Below are 16,255 nucleotides of genomic sequence, written 5' to 3' on the forward strand. Positions count from 1 at the left end.
GCATCATCTTGCTGCTCGGGCCTAGCCTGCATCAGGTGCTTTTTCATCTGCTTGGCAACAGATACCAACAGGTGCGAGGGGTAACCCGAGTTGCCAAGCCGTTCCGCCTGGCGAAGAAAGCTCACATTCATTTTGTGAACACAGGATTTCCTCAAGGCATTCGTGAAGCACAAGTTCACAATAGCCCTCTTGGTCAGCTTAGAGTGAGCTGATTGGAAGGGCATTGGCGCTTTCTCCGCTCTGGGCTCATAGGCCCAGCAGGCGTGCCCTCTAGTGAACTCAAGTCTCAGGTCTAAAAACCTGAGTGACCCTTGAGCAGGAAGCTCGTGCGTGATAATAAGTGGCTGCAAAGCCTGCGCAAAGCGACCCACCTCCTCCATTACTGCTTCTAGCGTATTCGCCCTTTGGCCATCACAAAGAACTAGGTAGTCATCAACGTACCTAAATACCTTTTTAACACTAGTACCTGCAAGGGTTACGTTCAGGAACCTGTCTTTTCGCGCCAAGTACAAATCACTGAGTAGAGGCGCGATACATGAACCAATGCAAACACCGCGTTTCTGGAGATACACTTTTTCCTCCCAACAGACGTAAGTTGACCTGAGGTACACTGCTAATAGCTCCAGGAACCCTCTAATAGACATTCCGCAGGCGTTTTGAAATGCAACAGCACCATGCGTATCTATGCATTCTTCTACAGACACCATCAGCTCGTCATGCGGTATGGAATAATACAAATCTTTTACATCAACTGCGCATGCGGCAAAGGCACTGGTAGAATTGTCAGTTAAAAATCTAGCTATATCGTCCGAAGATTTCACCTGAAATGGGTCGTCAATTGTTAGTAGTTTTAATTTTGCTTGCAAGAAGACACCAAGAATCTTTTGCCAAGTCCCTCCCTCAGAAATTATTACCCTCAAGGGCCAGTCTGGTTTGTGAGTTTTTACAGTGAAAAACGCGTCCAAGTTAGACTTCTTGCAAGTTTTTATGCCTCGAAGGAGGTAGTCAAGTTTAAGTTCTTTGCATAGCTTCATAGCAGTTACCTTTGCTTTCCTAACAGCTGATGTCTTGTGCTCGTCAAAAACAGAGCTGATGGTTTCTAACGCCTTAGTTTTGTACAAGTCCTTGGAAATCACAGCAAAGCCCCCCTTTTTGTCAGAGGTCAGCAACGCAAGGGAATTGTCTTTCAAGTACCTTACAGTACGTCCCACTGGGAGATTCCTCTCGCAGAGCTGGTAGCGGCCAACGACGTCGGCTCCGTCTGAAATACACCTTGCACTTTCCGACTCAGGGCTTGCCTTGGCAACGCGCCGCACCATGGCAAGAAGCTCCGGTGTTGTCTTCTTCGGTTGGATGGCAAACTTAGGCCCAAGGCTAAGCACCTCGCGGACCGGTTGTGGCAGAACATCCACACCAAGCATGTGGATCTTGTTTTCTTGGCTTTGTTCGGTCATGCCTCTTCTCCTTTCATTGTAGTCAGCGCGCAGCAAGGTGCAAGGAAAGTGCAAGGTGTATTTCAGACGGAGCCGACGTCGTTGGCCGCTACCAGCTCTGCGAGAGGAATCTCCCAGTGGGACGTACTGTAAGGTACTTGAAAGACAATTCCCTTGCGTTGCTGACCTCTGACAAAGAGGGGGGCTTTGCTGTGATTTCCAAGGACTTGTACAAAACTAAGGCGTTAGAAACCATCAGCTCTGTTTTTGACGAGCACAAGACATCAGCTGTTAGGAAAGCAAAGGTAACTGCTATGAAGCTATGCAAAGAACTTAAACTTGACTACCTCCTTCGAGGCATAAAAACTTGCAAGAAGTCTAACTTGGACGCGTTTTTCACTGTAAAAACTCACAAACCAGACTGGCCCTTGAGGGTAATAATTTCTGAGGGAGGGACGTGGCAAAAGATTCTTGGTGTCTTCTTGCAAGCAAAATTAAAACTACTAACAATTGACGACCCATTTCAGGTGAAATCTTCGGACGATATAGCTAGATTTTTAACTGACAATTCTACCAGTGCCTTTGCCGCATGCTCAGTTGATGTAAAAGATTTGTATTATTCCATACCGCATGACGAGCTGATGGTGTCTGTAGAAGAATGCATAGATACGCATGGTGCTGTTGCATTTCAAAACGCCTGCGGAATGTCTATTAGAGGGTTCCTGGAGCTATTAGCAGTGTACCTCAGGTCAACTTACGTCTGTTGGGAGGAAAAAGTGTATCTCCAGAAACACGGTGTTTGCATTGGTTCATGTATCGCGCCTCTACTCAGTGATTTGTACTTGGCGCGAAAAGACAGGTTCCTGAACGTAACCCTTGCAGGTACTAGTGTTAAAAAGGTATTTAGGTACGTTGATGACTACCTAGTTCTTTGTGATGGCCAAAGGGCGAATACGCTAGAAGCAGTAATGGAGGAGGTGGGTCGCTTTGCGCAGGCTTTGCAGCCACTTATTATCACGCACGAGCTTCCTGCTCAAGGGTCACTCAGGTTTTTAGACCTGAGACTTGAGTTCACTAGAGGGCACGCCTGCTGGGCCTATGAGCCCAGAGCGGAGAAAGCGCCAATGCCCTTCCAATCAGCTCACTCTAAGCTGACCAAGAGGGCTATTGTGAACTTGTACTTCACGAATGCCTTGAGGAAATCCTGTGTTCACAAAATGAATGTGAGCTTTCTTCCCCAGGCGGAACGGCTTGGCAACTCGGGTTACCCCTCGCACCTGTTGGTATCTGTTGCCAAGCAGATGAAAAAGCACCTGATGCAGGCTAGGCCCGAGCAGCAAGATGATGCACAGAAACAGAAAGAAAGGAGGCCGGTAGTAGCAATTCCGTATCTTCACAATATTTCCCATCGCCTGAAAGGCATAGGTCGAAAAGCTGGCGTGAATGTAGTGATGACTGCTCCTAATAAACTCAAAAGTCTGTGCAGACGAGTCAACTCCGATCCGACCAAAAAGAAGCAGGGATGCACGATAAAGCATCGAACCCCCTTTGTGGAGTGCACCGAAGGCCTTGTTTATTCGTTGCCAGTGACTTGCGGTAAACAGTACATTGGGCAGACTGGCAGGTGCATGAATGAAAGGCTGCTAGAACACAAAAATAATTTCGAGCAAGCTTGCAGGAACCTGGGAATCCATTGCAGAGATTGCCCTTCAACTAGTTGTGCACCGGTTTTCCAAAAATGCAAAGCTTTGGCTAATCACAAAGAACAGTTAGTCCGGGAAATAATCGAGGCAGCTTCGATAGCGAGTCTGCGCGACGATTGTGTCAGCACGCCGTCTGTTGCTTTGACTAAGAAAGAATTTGACATGTTAAAAATGTGATTATAAATATCTGTGATTATTTGTCTTATGCTTTTTTGTGGACGCTTGAACGATATGGTTGCGACGCATGTGTTTTTTGAGAGGGTGAAGAAGGTATAAGAAGCAATGTTTCTTCGAAATAAAAACCAGTTGTAAGTCAGCGCTTGTCTCTTGTCCCGATGTTTTGCGCTGTTCCATCAAGAATGAATAACCAACATGCCCAAGCTGCTGTCCTGGCTGTAATTATTTAGCGATTGGAGACGAATACTATGCAACAATTCTATGTATATGAATGCCCAGCACGTCACTACAAAGAACACACATAACCAAAAATTTGGTGTTTATACTCATTTAAGGTAATACTACTTCCCACGCAAGAACACGACAGCCATGTGTAAACTTTTTGCTTTCATAGTAATAAAATCTATCCAACGACAAGTTAGGCGCAGCATGCCTGCTCTTTATAAATATGCAATACTGACAATGTTTGACACTAGCATTCGGCATGAACGAGATAACTGTGATTACTTCGCACATTACGTGCCAGTCCATACTATTATGCACAATTTAGATTTGCAAATGTAATGTGTAATTCTCTCTGACTGCCACGTTAGTGCACTGCAAACCAATGAAGTTGCCTTGCATTTGCAATGTTCTCACTACTTTTATGCGACACTGATCACTTCAGTATATCTGCATCGTTCTGTTAGACGGCCACGGGATAGCTAGAATTAAGGCTATTTTATGTGATGGAAACCATTGACTAGACAACAAAGAAGAAAAGCCTCAACTACTGTCCTGGTGCTGGGACGTCTAATAAGAGCTCAGAAAGACTCGGTTTCAATACGCCAAACCCTCCGCATAATATTACCCTGTGCGAAAATACCCCACCCCACCCTAGCTTAATTTCTGTCCACATGCACCAAGGCTCACTGCACCTGTTATAAATATTGCCCTAAATATTGCAATCAAGCTGCCCGTGTATGCATAGGCTATCTGTGCATCGAGAAAGAAAGAAGTTGTTAGGAATGTTTCACACCAAAAACAGAAAAAAAGGCAGCCTGTTTCTCAGAAACAGCTAAGAGCATGAAATGGTGTGTCCAAAAAGATTAGGCTGCTTTGTACTTATTTATGACAACGAGAACTGTCAGAGCTGCGCTTTCAAAAATTCAGGAGCTTTGTGCACAAACGTAGCTTCCGTATGCACGTCTTGCAGCACCAACGCTTCCGAATTGAGACGACCGATGAATATGCACAGGAAAAAGCAAATAGAGAGCGCTTGAATTTAAAAGAAAAGCTACCTTGCACAATCAGAAATTTCACGACAGAACCTTCCAAACAGTGACGTGTACTGGTTGCGGTATACCGAATATATACCTAGCAAATAAGTGTGCGCTTTGTTAACGAGCGGGATTCTGTGGCGGCAATGCTACAGCTCCAATTCCGAAAACCTAATGCTGCAGAAATTGAGTTTTCAAAATACGTGCGAATGCACGATACACTTTTGCACGCATTTAGAACTTTCAGTTGTGAAACACAGACAACGAATCTTGTGTATGCGTCTTCCTTGGCTGGTAAAAAAATTCTATAAGTCTCCAGTTTGCCTGTGTACTCCACAAATTCTAGGATCCCTGTCCGCTACATGTCAAATTTCACTGAAGCGAAAGTAATACAACCGACAGCTGATGATCTGCTAGGGCAACAGGATTTCAAAAGTTTGAGAAGGGCAGTGGGAGTCCAATCCAGGTGGAGTAATGAAATTTGACTAGTAACAGACAGGGATCCTCCAATCTGTGGAGGACACCGGCAAATTGGAGACTTACGGAGGAATTTTTTTACCCGCCAAGGAACACGCATACACAAGAGAGAACCACAGAGGACTACGGCTTTTACCAGCCCTTGTCCTGTGCGGTTCTGTCTTGTGTATGCGTCTTTTTTGGCTGGTAAAAAAATTCTTCCATAAGTCTCCAATTTGCCTGTGTACTCAACAAACCGCAGGATCCCTGTCCACTACTAGTCAAATATTTCAACTCCACCTGGCTTGGACTCCCACCGCCCTTCTCTGTGGAGAAAGGGTGACAGCAGCTGGCAAAGGACAAGGTTAACTGCAGATCAACTGGGGAAGCATTATCCTGCACTGATTTTGACGGCAGGTTCACAAGACAAACAAAATCAACTCGAGGAGCGGGGTGCACATCATGCGACTGAATGTCAATGGCCAGTGAAAATGGCACCAGCACTGTGGAATGCACATGCAGAAAACGAGACGCATTTTTTTGTCAACTTTGAGTAGCAGTCTACTGCAATTTTAAAGAGCAAAGCTCTCAAGTATGGCAACACTGGCACTTTTTGTTTTACTGGGGTGAGGGTCGTCGTGAGGGTTGAAGTCCATATTTCTTTTCCATCCACTGTGTTAATTGCGAGCTATGTTTACCTAATAGGGGCTGGGCATCTAACATCACCGTTATTTCTTTGCAGCAGTTAAAACAATACAGCATACATTTTATAACATGCTTAACGAATTTTTGGGAGCAGCATGCTTTTACCCTTCTACTATTTGTTGCTACTGAATCAGTTTGGCGTTGACAAAAGATCTGTAATAAGGAGTAATTACTCATTGACATCCACTCGAGCACAGCCAAATGGCTACAAAGGAAAGCTATACAGCTTTCACAGAAACTTCGTAGTTAAAGAAAGATTCGTCCTGGTCCGGTGTTCGAACTCAGAACCACCACTTCACAGGAGCAGTCGCTCTATCAATTTGTCCAACCTGGACGGCAAGCTTATGGTAGGGCGAGAGCGAAGTGATCAATAACTCGAGTGGGAACTGTGTTGGTCCAATGTTTTAGGACCCCTAAAACATTGGACAAACTCAGTTCCCGCTTCATGTTACCTCTAAAACATTGGACAAACTGAGTTCCCGCTTCATGTTACAATACTGAGTGACATTTTGGTCTATACACCAGAAATACCGGTAAAGCATCATGATAGAACACAATGTTTTTTAAAGGGATAAAGGAATATGTTCGTCCTTTCAGAGGGCACATATGCATAAGAGGCAACATGTGTGAAATAGTCTCTGCACCTGAAGCAGTGTAAATTCCATTATGTTAACAGCAGCAGTCAAAAGCTTCATGAGCGACTATTGCATACAGATCATGTAATTACATTCATGTAATTCAGGATCAGATTCATGTGATTATACAGGGAGGTACTGCTGCTAAGTGCACGTAGAGCTCTGCATGCATTTCTAAACCCGGCTGTGAGCCTATGTCTACGAAATTTTTCTAAATAGGCAGGTAAGGTATGCATCACTGGAAAACAATACCTACCACAAACAGCTGAGGAGAGATAGCACAGCCAAAAGCTGGAAGCACGAATGGCCCAGTAGATACTGGCAGCTGGCAACTGCAAATAAATATGTCAGAGCAACTGTTGTCAGTGGCCGTAACAATGTCATGAATGACAAGAGAAGAAATTGTCTACTGCTTCATAAATTAGAATAAGGTAGTAACATAGGAACACAAAAAGCAATGAGAGGGCCCATGACAAAAGAAATGAACAGATTGTATGTGATGCACAGATATACATTTTTTCAGTAGATTTACATGACTGTCACACCCGCATAGAAAGATGAGCAGGATGGAATACCACTATTTTTATGCATGATGAAAAGAGCGTAACTATTCGAATATAGCATGCACAGGATTTTATTACTACTAGGGTGCTTTGCAGCAGCACCGAAGGTATTTTTAAATTGAACGTAGCGACCAGTAGACCCGTCTGCTTTGCACAAATGATGAGAGGATGGAAAAGGCATGCATTCATTAGCAAGAAGCACGATATCTCACATCACAGCATGAAACGAAAATTGGTATTGCATTTAACAAATCTGCACAGAAATAAAAACTGCCTAGTGGCAATGCAAGTAAGAGCAAGGGAAAAAAATACCGAAGAAAACTGGTGAGTGTGGTGCAGGGAGGTCTGTGGGTAGGGTCTCGTGACTGGGAATAGTTCCGAGCGTGGAGAATCGCCGGCAGCACAGCTGGTGGCAGTCAACCAAGAATAAATAAGAGAAAGTGAAAATCAATAACAAACCATCACCGATATAGCGAACGACTTGAAAGCGGGCCGCACAAACGAGGGATATAGCAAAAAGCTTGAAATCCTAAATAAGTGCGCAGTTGCATCCCAAACAGTTCTCAAAATCTGAAGGCGAGGAAGCATCGACACCTACACCTCAGGGCAGACGCAAGAACGATCTAACTTTGACATAATACTGTGTCAAATTCTGTTCCATGGGGAAGCACAGATAAAAATTTACAAATGACTAGGCAAGGGATATGCCCCAGCCTTTTACACGCGATCATTGTCCCCGAAAAAATTGTATGACAAATATTAAGGCGTAAGCACTAATCCCACGAGTACACACACTGAGCACTGCCTGTTGGCAGCTGGCCTAGCGCGAGTGCTCTGTCGCGCGGCACTGCCGCTCATCGTCATCTTCTAAGTAGCACAAATCAATCCGACGGGCACCAGCCGCGAGGCAACTCGACCGTTGTCAGTTCCCTTGTCTCCGCAGCTGGCCTAGCAAGAGCGCTCTCTAACGTGGCACTGCACGCTCATCATCCTCTCCTACGTAGCACAAATCTATGCTATTGGAATGTAGTAAACATTGTTGTTTTTCGCAGCGCTAGCAAGCGACCGCATAACTCTGTTGTGATAACTGGTGGCCGCGGCCGACAGCGCGCCTGAATACGTAGTGCGCGGGCCGCGGGCGAACGGACCGTCGTGTGAATCGGCCTTAACGCATTATAGCTGAGGCAACCGCACGCAGACTGCCTGCACTGCCATCCCTATATAGGCGCACACTAATAACGCGTGCGAATAGAGATCAGAAGTAAAGAAACGTACACGGGACTCACCGTTCAGACGGCTCATCAAGGCTTAGCAAAACCGCACATTCTTCTTCGTTGCCTCTCCAGATGACAAGAAGTCGTAGCGCTACCTTTCTTCACGGCTTTACCCGTTCAAAATCACCAGTGTTGACAGGGCGTAATTCTCGTCGTTGGTTTCCAAAACACACTTGTGTTCTTCATACACGTCCACCGCACGAGCACTCAAACAATGCTACGAAAACCCAAATATCACAAAACGTGACGACGGCTGCAGTTTTGCTTCGTTGAAAAAACCTACAAATGCGCTTTTTTTATTACTAATATTTGAATTGTGTTCGCAACAAAAACAAATTATATTTTTTCATTTTATTTCTTTATTAAATGCGAATACCAAAGCGCTTTTAGATACTTTTGCTGACATGTCGTTTGTAGAAGCTGCGATCCTGTGATCCCATCCCCGGGTGTCCTAGCAGACGACGGCGCAGACGACGCTGTTGACGGAATGCAATTTCGATTGACGGCAGCGAAAATCCCTTAAATGCGACAAAAAACGCAAAGAAACGCACCGTATCGCAAACTGGTCCATATCAAGGATATGTTCGACGCGAGCGGTAGGACAAAGAGCTGCTGCGATGCATTACTCAACGCGACACTGGCATGCTCGACGGAGACATGAAACAGAGCTTAAATGTGACCCGTACAAGCGGATTACTGTGATATCAACTGCGTTACGGAACTACGACGATACTTGCTTCACACTTTAGCTTATATGCAACAGCGGCCCGCACTCGCCGCATCCTGTTCGAGTGTACTTTCACTAGCAAGAGCCCACATGCATGGAAGCCGACAGAAGCAACTGTCTTTTCGAGTTCAGATTGTTCCGAGAAATACGAGCAGCTTACTTTAGCACGTACTCGAATTCAAGTTCTCAGCCTGTGTGTCACGTACGGTGACGATGGCGTCGAGGACGAGCTTAAGAATCGCCTTAACGTGGCCGCAACGCAGCCGGTATCCCAAGCATTCGTGCGCTAATTGTTGTTCACCTGTACTGCGAACGTGCGCTCAGTCGCAGGCCAGCCGCTAGCTGCTCGATTTACCAGCCTTGCGAGTACAATTCGCAAGTTTCTGAGCCAATCTGTGAGCGAGCCGAGCTTTCAGCAATGACGCTGCTCGCGAGCGCGCCGCGCGACGAGCTTCGGCCTGCTCCCTGGCTGCCGTATTCGTAGCTAAGCCTAGGAGGTTTCACTTCGATGCCAGAGCTGAGAGCGCTTCGAAACTGGCTAGCGCTGAGGTGCTACTCTTTGCATTGTAAGTACGTTTTATTGTGAACTATGTCTCGTAGTGAAATAAAGATATGCTCGGGTCGACCCGAACGGTGATGATGGCGTCGAGGACGAGCTTAAGAATCGCCGCAACGCAGCCGATATTCCATGCATACATGTGTGCTAAATTTGTTCACCTGTGCTGCAAACGTGGGCATAAAGGCTCGCTCAATCGCAGGCCAGTCGCTGCTCGATTTTCCAGCCTTGCGTGCGCGATTCGCAAGCTACGGAGCGAATCATTGAGCGAGCCGAGCTTTCGGCAACGACGCCGCCCGCGGTCGCGCCGGGCGACGAACTGTGCGCTGCTCGCTGGCTGCCCTTGTCGTCGCTAAACCTAGCCGATTTCACATAGATGCTGTAGCTGAATGCGCTTCGAAACTGGCCAGCACTTAGGTGCTACCCTCGGCACCGTTTTACTCTGAACCCCGCGTCATAGGGAAATAAATATATGCTCGGTTTCCGCGACCCCTTCAGGAGCGGAGCTATAGCAGAGGCCAGGCGAACTCCAGAGCAGCAGCAAAGCGGCTATGGGAGGAAATTTGTATGGCTGTTATCGCTTCTACCAACAACTCGACATTGGCTAATGATACTCTATCCCAGAGCTTTGGTCGTGAACAAACAATACCAGTGCATTTTTCTGACGCCGGCATCCAGGCTGGCAGGCCGGCCCCGAGAAGCTAGCGCGCCCTTACGAATGTATGGCCGTAAGGGCGGAGGAGTAAAACAAGCACTGAACTCCCTTGGGGTATGCAGGAGTGGAAATGCCATTTTACTCTTTTGTCAAGAGGAGTGAACAGGACCTTTCACTCTTTCTCGTTTGTAGAGAGAGTAGATTGAGACCTGCAGGAGTAGCGAGGCTCTTTTACTCTTAATGCAGGAGTAGCAGTTCTTAGAGTGTACGACGCGTCAGTCACCCCCCAGAAATTTGCCAAAACATCTATCGTCTAGCGGCACGCACCCCGCAGCCAATCCGTATAGAATAGGTCCCACATGACCTCCAGAGCACACAAGCCGTGCAGATTCTGCGGCCCCCTTGTGACCCAAAACTCGTCTTTGCTTGGGTCCTCACTCTGGATGACGCCGCTCTCCTTTTATCAAGAAAGGAACACATCCAGCGCGCACACGTGCTCTAATCTCTCCTTGTGCAGCAACTCTCCCCCGCGGTCTTGACCGTGCGGAGGAGGTGGCGCCTCGAAGGATCCAGGTCAGGGTTGCCCTAGCTCCTAAATTCCAAGATTTATATCCCCGCCCCGAGTATTCAATCTGCAAAAACAAATACTGAGGCCAATATTCACCACCTGCTTTGGGTTTGTCCGGCGCTGAAGCCTACAAGAATTCGGCACATGGCGGCATCGCCTTTACGGCTGAATAAATGCGGTCTTTCTTCGAGCTTACCCACAACAGTCAGAAGAAGACCACGACTTGCGATTCGCAAATCGACGGACTGAGTCAACTTCTCATCCGGACGCTCGCAGAAATGCCGCCACTGAAACGTCGCATGTGGGACGTAGTTCACCCGAATGCAAACTTTGCCCGCAATGCGACCGAGCAGGAGGCTACCCATCCTACCCCTTTCCAACTGATCTACGCGTGTCGTGTGATTATGCTGGACGTTATGCTACCCACTGGTCACAGTAAAGATGACACCGGCGCCTATGTTGGCATCGACACATTCGTCCAGAGGGCTGAAAAGTCCGCTAGGTCGCAAAGTGTCGAACACCAGCAACACCTTGATTGACGGCGGTCGCTACAACCTCCAACGCCAGACGTCACGTGTGAGCCCGGTGATTCTGTGTGGGTATGGACACCTGTGCGCCGTCGAGGGCTCTGCGAGAAGTTACTCCGCCGCTACCTCGGTCCAAACGAAGTAGTTGTGTGTCTTGGTTACTTTACCTATGAAGCTGCCCGGCGAGAACATAGATCCTTAACACGACGGCGCCATCAGAAACAATGTCCACGTGGTTTGCATGAAACCTTACTATGAAATGCTGCAACCTGCTGTGTTGCCAGCATTACCTTAGTATATGCACAATGCTCCCCACAGTTCACATTCCCCCAGTGATCTTTACCCCAAGGGCACGCTACCAGAGCCCTGGAAGTACGGAAGCAAGCAAAACATTGGCCTTCAAAAACTTACACCCTTTTTCCCTCAAGAGTTGCATTGGCACACTTAATCGAACCCATCGTACTCCATTTCAAATCATATAGGCAAGAGCTTCCTCACACCCACACAAATTCGGCTTCCGCCGCAATCTCTCCGCGTACGATATCCACAACTTCAAGAAAACTATAACTAAAATAATAATTGCGCTCCGTCCTCTATACACGCCTCTCTTCTTTTTCTTCTTCAATCCCTTTTGCGCAAGTTATTCCTTTAAGAAAACTATGTAGCACAAACACCGGTGCACTGCCCAAACAAAAGCCATTGTAGCGCCCCTTGAGCCGCGCTCGGCTCGCAGGCCACAGCACGCCGGACAAGGAGGAAGTTGGGCTAGGTCGCCGCAGCGCGACCAGCGCAATCGAACCTCAATCTGTCAGAGCTCGTTCTTGAAAGCCGTAGAAGTCAGGCAGCTGTCGGGCTGTGAACGCTCGTGTCTGCCAATCTCTGTGGAGGATTTCTCATCGGTGCTGAACATTTCTGTTCAGATAACTTGCACTGCAACTCCCTGGCATGATTCCGGCGGTGGGTGCGGCTCCGCCGGTGCCCCATCCGGGCTCAGCACCTGGAGGTTCTCCTGGCATTCCGTCAGGCCTAACTCAGCTGCCTGCTGCGCAAGCAGTACCTCGTGCCTAAAACCTATTGCCCTGCAGTCACTCTTCTGCTCCAGCTCCATCAGAACTAGCATATATCCAGATCCTCATGGACATCGCACACCTGAAGCTTCCAACCTAAGCCGTGCTCTGCCGCTACGTTCAGGTCAAGACGATTTTTCTGATCCGTCCGATTCCTCTACTATCATTTACATGGACACTACTGCGAAGTTCAGAGAAAGGTCTGAGAGATTTATTCCTGTGCCTTCAAAGATTCGTCGCAGCTCAGAGCTGTCACTTTTGACTAGACACTGCGAACGTGACTCAAACACCTAGCCCAACCTTACAGTTGTCATCAAGTCAGTGGATTCTGGGCACCGCATTACCCACTTCAATCCACTGACATTGAGGCAAGGGTTCGAATCTGTGGCTCCAGATGGCGTTTTTCAAGTTCGTCCCAACGAGCAACTAAACCTTCTGGCAGTTGACACCCGTACAGCGCACGCTACTGAACGCCTCTTGCAAATAACAAGCATAGCTGGAGTTGCAGTTCAAGATTATGAGCCCCGTCTCAGCACCAGCGGTGTGGGTGTCATTAATGGTGTCCCAGTGGATCTTCCCCAATCAGAGATCTACTCTGCACTGCTACAGAGACCTCCCATGAAATCTGTCCGCCGTCTTGGTAACTCAGAAAACATCCGCACTGTATTTGCGAAAGCATCTGCGCCGCAATACGGTTATACAAGGTACCGTGTGTACGAGTACATTCAAGAACCACGGCAATGCACCAAATGTCAGCACTTCGGCCATGTGATAGCGCCTGGTAACTTGCCTTGCGCTGCTCTCGTTGTGGTGGCAGCCATGACCGAATTGAATGTGCCAGTGATAACTCCCTTTGTCCTAACTGCGGTAAGCAGAATGAGGCGACGTTTATTCACTGCTCTGCCTACGAAAAGGAGATCATCTATAAGTACAAGGACTTCAATAATACAGATTACAAGTCAGCAAGAACTGCTTTGAGCAAAATCAAATCGGGGGAAGTCGCCGCACAAAAAATTCATCGCCGGGGATGAAAGCTCCTCAATCACCGGACAAAGATCAAGCAAGTCACCTGCGCATTCAGGACGAGGTTGAGTTCCCTCCACTTCCACTGCGCCAATATGTTGAGCCACCTCCAGTAGTGAGCACTCATGCGAACACTCCCCGGCAACCGCAGTATGCAACCTGGAACCGCTCGCGCGAAGGATCTGTTCGCCAAAACTCCGACAGTACCAGCTCTCTACTGTGCTCGCTTGTTGAGGCTGTCTGCGCTTTTCTTACACCACTCTCCTCGCCGGTGGCAAAGGCCATCCTTACAATCCTTGACTTCATTTCACCTCTACTTGCACAATGGCGCTAGCAGTCAATAGACCAGCTACTCTCCCTAGCGCGCAAGGCATACGTAACAAGGCCACTATCTTCCAATGGAATGCCTGTAGCCTTCGGTCTCGACTGTCTGATTTCCGGCAGTTTGTCTCAAAACACCATTTCCCGATCACTGCCATTTCAGAATCATGTCTGCGTACTACTATTCGTCGTTCAGGTTATGTCGTTCAGAACTCCATCACCGGCACAAATATCAGCAGAGTTCTTTTAGCTGTTCGGAAAGACGTCACCTCCATCCAACAACCGATAACTGCCGACTCATGGAATGAATACCTTGCAGCCACCGTCAATATCATGAACCTCTCCTTCACAGTGATCGTCGGGCACATACCCCCGCGTGTCACCTTTGACGTTGACCGCCTTCAGCACACTGTACTCAGTACTCCTGCACCTCACATCATAATGGGAGACTTCAATGCACACCATCCTGCATGGGTGGGCACCGGATCAACAGCCAGAGGACAACAGTTATTTGATTTGCACAGGGTAACAATTTAACTTTCCTCCACAATGGCCAGGTAACTTTTCATCAAGGTGGAAGATCCAGTGCCCTTGGCATTTCTATTATCTCTGCGCATCTGTCGTCTTCAACAAATTGGAATGTCGACATAGAATCTCATGGCAGCGATAATCTACCTACGTAAATTAAGGTTGGTGACGCTTTTTTAAGTTCCCAGCAGCGTGAGGTACGCAACACGATTTGGGAAGTTTTCACTTACACAGTAGAAAAATTGGAGCTCTCACACCTTGATTATGATAACTTCACTGATGCTGTAGCACGTGCTAAAAGGTCTAGCACTAAAGTTATAACTCTACCAAGTTTACTCAACTGCAGATGCTGAATACGAGCGACTTCTAGCAATTCATCGCAGAGCAGAGACGAGCACGCAGGACGAATAATAGAAAAGATATCAGTGTTGCTAGGCGCGCACAGAAACATGTTCAAGCGCCATTTAGACAAGCTGGCAAGACGGGAATGACGATCCTTTTGGAGCAAAGCTTGATCCGAGAAAGCCTCTTTTTAAGGTATGGAGCATCTTACGCAGCCTCAGTAGTCAGCCCGTGCTATTAAATCATTTTGGGTGCGCAGCTGTGAATGCGAATATTTCTCGTCTCGACGCAGCGGAGGCTTTCTGTTCTAAGGTCACTGCTTAATTAACAGCCATACCAGTGCTATTACCTCCCCAAAGCTTTATCCCTTCACCTAACGCTACCTTTCTTGATGAATCGTTCACTATGGATGAACTTCATGCGGCTCTGGCAGGTACCAATAAAAGATCCTGTCCAGGACCGGACGGTGTAAGCTACACTACCCGTTCTCACCTGACAACTAGGACCAAGGTTCAGCTGCTCGCAGTTTATAACAGCTCCTGGGAGTCAGACTGCCTCGAAACGTGCTGGCAGCGTGCGCGTGTCATACCTATCCTCAAGCCTCGAAAACCATCAACTGACTTAAACGCCTACCGTCCCATTGCGCTCCTAAGCGAATAACGGAATTGACCCTCCGTCCATGTCCGGTTTCCGAAAAGGACGCAGCAGAATTGACAACGTTATTTCCCTTGGCAATTGTGTCAAACGCAGCAAAGCAGAGCAGTCGCTAACCATTGCTGTGTTTCCTGACGTGAAGGGAGTTTTTGATAACGTCACAGAAGAGGCAATTCGCCCATCCTTACAATCAGTTGGCATTGGTGGACGAATGTATGATTGGCTGTGTGACTATCTTGACAAAAGATCGATTTTTATGTCAACAAGTGAAGGTGACACAGCACTGCATCAAGTATCTGCGGAGTACCTCAGGGAGGGGATATTAAGTCTCACCCTTTTCATTATCTCACTTGTTAGCTTGAAAAAATGTCTTCCACCGGCAGTTGAAATCACCCTTTATGCAGATGACATCTGTGTGTAGTGTCCGGACGCAATAGGCGTATTGTGCATGCCCGACTACAAAGGGCAATAGGCTGCATGTAATCGTTCTTAAGTAAGCGTGGTCTCGCCATGTCGCCAGAGAAAAGCTCAGCAATTGTATTCTCGAGGCGCGATCTTTCGCGCTACGTGCTGAACGTTGCTGGTAACCCAATATCGTACGTCACAAGCCATAAGTTTCTGGGGGTGACCAGCTGAGGATATTAGCAGAACCAAGTCGTGACCAGAGTTGCACTTTACGGGAAACCATGTCCAACTACCAGCAGAACCAAGCGCAGCCAGGTGTTATTGCTTTCGCAATCAGCCAGGCTCAACCAAGCTAAGCCTTCAGCCAATTTTTTCTTAGGGACACGGGTTTAGTAGACATCCTTTCATAATCACGTGTGTTTGTGAGTAGGTGAGTGTTGAGTATGCTTGGTGTTACCTTTCTTATTCCCTTTTTCTCTCTTTTTTACTCTCTTCTTTCACCCTCACCTGGAGTAGCATGCTAGGTGCATAACCAGGCAGACCTCTCCTTCATTCATTGCTTCTTCCTCGCCTTGGCACCGACAGATTTGGCGACCCGGCTTCAAACACGCAACCCCATCCTCCTACATGGATTCCCCTGGCTCCTCCACCCTTCCCCCGGCCCGTCCCAGAACACT

The 16,255-nt window shown here is 47.6% G+C and overlaps 1 protein-coding gene and 1 long non-coding RNA gene across 5 annotated transcripts in view; both read right to left on the minus strand.

Moving 5' to 3' along the window:
* Positions 1 to 16,255, minus strand: part of LOC149338760 (glutamate-gated chloride channel-like) — a 495,321-nt gene that overhangs the window by 337,362 nt on the left and 141,704 nt on the right. The gene's annotated exons all lie outside the window — the stretch shown is intronic.
* LOC149338763 (uncharacterized) lies at positions 5,297 to 9,741 on the minus strand. The gene is made up of 3 exons (XR_016283453.1): positions 8,218 to 9,741; positions 7,244 to 7,337; positions 5,297 to 6,700 (listed from the first exon to the last, which is right to left on the minus strand). It is a non-coding gene; the product is annotated as an uncharacterized LOC149338763 (long non-coding RNA).

This window comes from Amblyomma mixtum, chromosome 6, assembly GCF_055824585.1.
Source record: "Amblyomma mixtum isolate Tamu chromosome 6, ASM5582458v1, whole genome shotgun sequence".
In the NCBI taxonomy this organism is placed as follows: Eukaryota; Metazoa; Arthropoda; class Arachnida; order Ixodida; family Ixodidae; genus Amblyomma; species Amblyomma mixtum.